At 49.5% G+C, this 7,509-nt stretch overlaps 1 long non-coding RNA gene across 1 annotated transcript; it reads right to left on the reverse strand.

The window, feature by feature from the left end:
• Positions 1–496: 496 nt before the first annotated feature.
• On the reverse strand, positions 497–1,588 carry LOC123184991 (uncharacterized). Its single transcript, XR_006493142.1, has 3 exons — positions 1,529–1,588; positions 627–741; positions 497–552 (listed from the first exon to the last, which is right to left on the reverse strand). It is a non-coding gene; the product is annotated as an uncharacterized lncRNA (long non-coding RNA).
• Positions 1,589–7,509: the final 5,921 nt, after the last annotated feature.

The following is a 7,509-nucleotide window of genomic DNA, read 5'->3' on the forward strand; positions in this document are numbered from 1 at the left end:
TTCTGAAGTGTCTCCTCAGGCCAGAGCGTCGAGTCGATGCGAGAAGTGGCGGCCTTCAGCCTTGCGAGATAGTCCACGACAGCTGCAACACGAGACTCCAGTCGGAAAACATCCATGGCAACTTCGTCATTCACCGGAGAATTGACGGGGTCAAGGTTTGGCTCCAGTCGGCTGGTTTCTTCTTCAAAGTTTTGACAAAATTCTGCAAGGGTGATCACTAAGTCAAGGAGATAGTCGAATGGAAAAGGCCACAGTTGAAAATATTTGCCAAACACGGAGGTTTACCTTCAAGCATAAGAAACAGCTTCTTGGCAAGGCCACTCAGGAAGGCCTCCAGTTCAGTTTTCTTCTCAGTCAATTTGCTGACTTGGTCGGTCAAGGCAGCTTTGTCAGTTCTCAGTCGACTGACTTCCTTATTGGCAATCCCAAGAGCAGTTTTCAAATTGGTATTGTCTTGTTCGAGCTTGGTGACTGAAGCTAACTTCTCGTCAGCAAGCTTGATCTTCTCAGCTAGCTCAAGGTCTTTCTTCTGCTGGGCCTCCCTTACCTTACCTGCAAGACACAGCAAGATCAGATGTTGAAACAAGCAAGAGGAAAAGCAGTCGTCAGGGTCTCACCAAACATACCTTCAGTCTCCTCCTTTGCCTTTGTCAGCTTCTCCTGAACCAGCTTCAAGCTCAGCTCGACTTGAGTATGCTTCTGTTCCAGTTCTGAGTAGCGAGTCACAAGATCACAAGAGTTCTGCGAAGAACCAATCGACTAAATGTCAAAAATAATTCACTTCCGAGTGAAAAGGGAAAAACACACGTTTCTAAGACTACAGCCGAACACAAGCATTCGACCGTAGTCTCGGGGACTACACCCAGTGGGTGCACTCAGCGTGCCCCCACTAATCCTGTTGAAGACAAAGTCGACCAGTCGACCTCAAAAAAAAAAAACAGTGTGCGAGACGCATTCTCTAAGACTGTGACCAACTGCAAGCAGTCGACCACAGTCTCGGGGACTACACCCAGTGGGTGCACTCAGCGTGCCCCCACCGGTTTGCGAAATCCAGTCGACCAGTCGACTGACAGAAAGATTGACATCATAAAGCCTAAGGCCGACTGCCAGCAGTCGACCTTAGCCTTGGAGACTACACCCAGTGGGTGCACTCAGCGTGCCCCCACCGGTTTGCGAAATCCAGTCGACCAGTCGACTGACAGAAAGATTGACATCATAAAGCCTAAGGCCGACTGCCAGCAGTCGACCTTAGCCTTGGAGACTACACCCAGTGGGTGCACTCAGCGTGCCCCCACCGGTTTGCGAAATCCAGTCGACCAGTCGACTGACAGAAAGATTGACATCATAAAGCCTAAGGCCGACTGCCAGCAGTCGACCTTAGCCTTGGGGACTACACCCAGCGGGTGCACTCAGCGTGCCCCCGCTAACACGGAGTTTATTCGACACACCCAGTGGGTGACTAATATAAATCCCGGAAAAGAAAAGTTTTTGGTAGCATATCCAACAGAACAAACAACAGTCGACTGACCTGGACATTGCTTTGGAGGGCAGAGCTGGCGTCATAAGCTGCCTGGCTCGCATCCCGGATGGTCTTCAGCTGCTCCATCATGAGTCCCGCCTGGCGTATTGCCTCCTTCGCTGCACCAGCTTGGTCCTCTGGGACGTGGTGAGTCGTGAAGAGGGAGGGCTGCTGAGCACTCGTCAGTGGGGTCGCGAAGGTCACCGTGTGTCGAGTGGTGTTCTCTTCCTCCACAGTCAGAATTTCAGGTGCTGACACATCCTGAGGCACCTTACTGGCGGACGCTTTCCGACTCCTCCTGTGCTTCAGCGGCTCTTCATCCTCATCATCATCAGGAAGATCGATAACAGTGTTGGGTGGAGCTGCAGAGAAGGGTCAGGATCAGAGATCGCGAGTCAGTCGACTAAGAACGGTATTAAGAACACAGTACCTGGATTCGAAGTTGCTGCATCCTCCATCTCGTGGTCATCGGCCCGGGCCGAAGTCTCAGAGGTAGCAGCACTGCAACTCCAAAGGATCAGTCGACTAACCTCAGCGTCGACCAAAGATAAAGTTCGCACAAGAATAAGAAAATATGAGCAACACAATTACCCTGATATGGTGGGGATGGACACCTTCATCTTCGGCAGGAGCTTGGTCGGCTTCGAGGAGGCCGCCCTGGGCTGCTTCGGCGCCTTTTCAGTCGGCGCCGGAGAGGTGGTCCGAGGGCGCTTGGTCGACTGAGTGGCAGTCGCAACCCCCTTACCACGTTCGGTCGAAGGGTCGTGGACAAGCTTCGACCGCCTTTCTGAGCGCGGTGGAACGACCTCCTCCTCCTCTTCTTCCTCGTCCTCGATGTCATCTTCATCACCTTCATCATCATCATCGTCGTCGTCATCCCCTGCAGCATCCGAGTCCCATTCCTCCTCTTCCTGGCTCTCGCCCCCGCTCGCCTCGCCCCCGCTCGCCTCGCCTTCCTCAGTCGGAGCTTGTGCCCCATTGGGCATCGAGTACAGCTCGGTGAAGGCCTAGCAGACGCCCAAGCAAGGATCAGTCGACCAGTCGACAGGGTTAGCAGAAATGAGTACGACAAGGACACAATGGAAAGCAGAGCAAGTGTACCTTGTTTGGGTCGCTGTTGTGGTCGAGTGGAGGAATCCTTCTGGCTCCGCGCGGGTTGTCCCTGTTCCCAGTAACGGCTACCATCCACCTTTCCAGAGTGGCGTCGTCGACTTCTTCTGGATGGACTCTAGTCTCGTCTTTGGGCCCACAGTACAACCACATGCAGTGGCTCCGGAACTGGAGAGGCTGGATGCGACGCTTGAGGAAAACCTCCAAAAGGTCCATGCCTGTCACACCCTCCCGAACCAGCTGCACCACGCGCTCCATCAACATCTTCACGTCGGCTTTCTCCTCCGGAATCAGCTTCAGAGGGGAGGGCTTGTTCACTCGGTCCATGGTGAACGGAGGGAGTCCACTCGACTGCCCTGGCGTTGACTGGACCTGGCAGTAGAACCAAGTCGACTGCCAGCCTCTGACGGACTCGGGAAAGGACATGGGCGGGAAGGTGCTATTATTCCTCACCTGAATCCCCAGGCCCCCACACATTTGGACGACTCGGGTCTTCTCATCACCTGGGCTCGCCTTCTTCACGGTCTGAGAGCGACACGTGAAGATACGTTTGAACAAACCCCAGTGCGGTCGACAGCCCAAGAAACCCTCACACATGGACACGAATGCAGCAAGATAGGCAATGGAGTTTGGGGTAAAGTGGTGGAGCTGCGCCCCAAAGAAATTCAAGAAGCCACGGAAGAAAATGCTTGGCGGCAAGGAAAACCCACGATCAACATGAGTGGCCAGAAGCACACACTCACCCTCTTCTGGCTGTGGCTGCCACTCCTTCCCCGGCAACCTCGCAGCTCCGTGAGGGATCAAGCCCTCGTTGGCCATGTCGAGGAGGTCCTTCTCCGTGATGGTCGACTGGATCCAGTCTCCTTGGACCCAGCCTTTCGGCAGGCGGGACCTGGACGAGGACCCTCTGCGGCTGGTGGATCTCCCCTTCGCCTTCTCCGATGCCGACGCCTTCTTGGCACGCTCCAGCGCCGCCGTCTTCTCCTTGGCCATGGTCGCCGGCGAGATGCACGAAGGGAAGTGGTGCGGGGGTGAGAGCGAGCGCGCTGAGCAGGGGGGAAGGAAGCAGAGGGAGAGAGGGAGAATGCTGAGGCGCAACACAGAAATCCTCGCCGGGCACATTTATAAGGTCCCTTCCGAGTGGCTGACATGTGGGCCCGGTCGATCTAATCATATCTGGGAGCAGTTATGAGGACTGGATACGTGGCGAAAAAGGCGGCGCGGAGATCGAGGCGCCTATGCCCCGTCCCATCCGAACGCCGCGGTCCGCCCCGCTTCGCGCGCGCCCCCAAATTTCGCACCCCGCGGAATCCGCGAGCAACAAATCAGTCTGTCAGACGCGGTGTTTCCGGCGATCCGTCGCTCGGAGATCGTCGAAGCTCGAAAGATCACTCGACGAAAAAATAGAATGGATCGAGTCGACCGAAGACAAATTGCTCCCTGTCCACGAAGAGATTCTTTGATCCAGAACAGCGCACAACTATAGCGCAAAGGTTAATCGGAAACGACATCAACTCCTTCTTCACTCGAAGCCTCAATCCATTCGGGGGCTAATGATGGGGTTATGTACCTAGGGTAGGGTCATGGACCTGTTCCAAGTAACTTACCCTAGGACATCCCTAGAAGAGGTCGCCTTCCAGTCGACCAACGAGGATTCACTCGACTGGCCTGAAGGACTCGACCACGAAGACTCACTCGACCACCAGGAGGTCAAGAGGCACTCTGCACCGCAACGGCCTGTAATTAAGTAGACTTTATGATAGTAAAGGCACTTTATGTGGGGCGTTACCAGTAACGCCCCAGACTTAACTCACCTTAAACCCTCTCCTACGTGGGCTGGCTGGGGTCCTGGCGCACTCTATATAAGCCACCCCCCTCCACAGGCAGAAGGGTTCGGCACCTTGTAATCCATACATTCATAATCCACTCGACCGCCTCCGGGCTCCGAGACGTAGGGCTGTTACTTCTTCCGAGAAGGGCCTGAACTCGTACATCCTTTGTGTTTACAACCTCTCCATAGCTAGGACCTTGCCTCTCCATACCTACCCCCCACTCTACTGTCAGGCTTAGAACCACGACAGCATCCCACTTACGATTAACCCCTATTGAAAGAATCCACAACTACAACAAAAGTATTAAGGTAAACCTAACCATGGCAAGAAACATATGGATCCAAATCAGCCCCTTACAAAGCAACACATAAACTAGGGTTTAAGCTTCTGTCACTCTAGCAACCCATCATCTACTTATTACTTCCCAATGCCTTCCTCTAGGCCCAAACAATGGTGAAGTGTCATGTAGTCAACGTTCACATGACACCACTAGAGGAAAGACAACACACATCTCATCAAAATATCGAACGAATACCAAATTCACATGACTACTTATAGCAAGACTTCTCCCATGTCCTCAGGAACAAATGTAACTACTCACAAATCATATTCATGTTCATAATCAGAGGGGTATTAATATGCATAATGGATCTGAACATATGATCTTCCACCAAGTAAACCAACTAGTATCAACTACAAGGAGTAATCGACACTACTAGCAACCCACAGGTACCAATCTGAGGCTTTGGGACAAAGATTGGATACAAGAGATGAACTAGGGTTTGAGAGGAGATGGTGCTGGTGAAGTTGTTGATGGAGATTGACCCCCTCTCGATGAGAGGATCATTGGTGATGACGATGGTGATGATTTCCCCCTTCCAGAGGGAAGTTTCCCCGGCAGAACAGCTCCGTCGGAACCCTATATTGGTTCCGCCAAGGTTCCGCCTCGTGGCAGTGGAGTTTCGTCCCGTAAGGTTGCTTATGATTTTTTCCTCGACGAAAGACTCCACATAGCCAAAGATGGGCATCAGAGGGCCACCAGGGGGCCCACGAGGCATGGGGCAAGGGGGGCCACCCAGCGTCCATGAGGCAGGGGGCGCGCCACCCACCCTCGTGGACGGTGGGTGGCCCCCCTATGGTACTTCTTTCGCCCAATATTTTTTATATATTCTGACAATAACTCCCGTGGAGTTTCAGGACTTTTGGAGGTGTGCAGAATACGTCTCTAATATTTGCTCCTTTTCCAGCCCAGAATTCCAGCTGCCGGCATTCCCCTCTCCTTGTAAACCTTGTAAAATAAGAGAGAAAAGGCATAAGTATTGTGACATAATGTGTAATAACAGCCCATAATGCAATAAATATCGATATAAAAGCATGATGCAAAATGGACGTATCAACTCCCCCAAGCTTAGACCTTGCTTGTCCTCAAGCGAAAGCCGAAATCGAAAAATATGTCCACATGTTTAGAGATAGAGGTGTTGATAAAATGAAATACGGACATGAGGGCATCGTGATCATTCTTAGAACAACACCAACACACACACACACACACACATATATATAAACACTATTCTGATCATGGGATCAGAATAATATTCTGATCACAACCTGACCTGCCCCGCTAGTAGTACGTTGAACTTCCCTGTGAACTAGGTTGAACTTCCGCCAACATTGCCCAAATGGGGCTTGCGATATACCGTTGGAAGGCTATGGACACCAGTATCATGACCCAAGTTAATTTTTTGGCAAAATGTAAGCGGTTTAAGAGCAGTTTTGAAAACCGTTTTCTCTTCGCACAAAAAACGTGAATTGTATTTTCGATCACATTTCTAAACCGTTTATCGGAATGAGGCATATAATATGGCGTTGGAAAGCTGCTGCAAAACCGCTCCTTCCACATGTTGAAAGTTTTCTCTAATTCCCTATGGTTAAAGAGTTATTTGAAAAAACATAAAATTTCGTAAACCGAATAGTTGAGTTCGTTTTTTCGATGTCATTTCTAAACGGCTAATCCAATGGAGGCATATGATACGGCATTGGAAAGCTTATGAAAATGCGCTACTTTTTCATCTTGAAAGTTTTTTCTAATTTTGAATGGTTTAAGAGTAATTTAGAAAATGGTCCAAGTCCTACCGAGTTCGTATTTTCGATCTAATTTTTTAACCGTGCATCTGAATGCAGCAAATGATATGGCGTTGGAAAGCTTGAACAAATGCAAAACTTTTTGGTATGTATGGTTTCTCCCAATTATTTGCGGTTTTAAGTCAGTTTTGAAAATGGCGAAAAACATATTTTTGCCGTAATTTCTACAAACTTTATCGGAACGGGGCAAATAATATACCGCTGAAAAGATACGGAAAATGCGAAACTTTTTCATGTTGATGGTTTTCTCTGATTCCTAGCCATTTTCAAATTATTTCGAAAAGGGCGAGATCATGCGTTCTGCCTTTATCACGAAACAGATTCTTCAAAAATGCACCGCGTGAAGAACCTGAACTTCTCAGCGCGTGTACCTGAACTTCACTCTGTTTTTCACATGATTTTTTTGCTCGTAGGTCTCCATCCACTGCTCGTAACTCTCCATCCACTCACCGGAATTGAGCAAGTGATATACCAGTGGAAAGCTGCTGTAAGCACATAACTTTCTCGTGTTGATCGTTTTTTCATACTCGCGACAATTTTAAAAGTTTTTCACCTCAAATTCATTCACTATAGTAGTCGAACTTCCTGTTGTTTTCATGTTGAACTTCCGTGACATATTTTCGTTTGTAATTTTCTCATCCATTCGTTAGTGTTACACAAATGATATTTCTTTTGTACAAACCTATCTCACAATTTTTTTTAACTTTCTTCGACCGAGGACTTGAACTTACACAAATGATTTACTATCGTTTTGAAGTAAATAAGAAAACGACGAGATAATGATTTCTGCCTTCATCGTGAATAGAAATGCACTGCGTGAAGTAGTTGAACTTCTCGGGCATGTCCGTTTGAACTTCACTCTATTTCACTTTATTGTATTTTTCTTATACGAAACACACACCATGC

This window comes from Triticum aestivum, chromosome 2A, assembly GCF_018294505.1.
Source record: "Triticum aestivum cultivar Chinese Spring chromosome 2A, IWGSC CS RefSeq v2.1, whole genome shotgun sequence".
NCBI lineage: Eukaryota > Viridiplantae > Streptophyta > Magnoliopsida > Poales > Poaceae > Triticum > Triticum aestivum.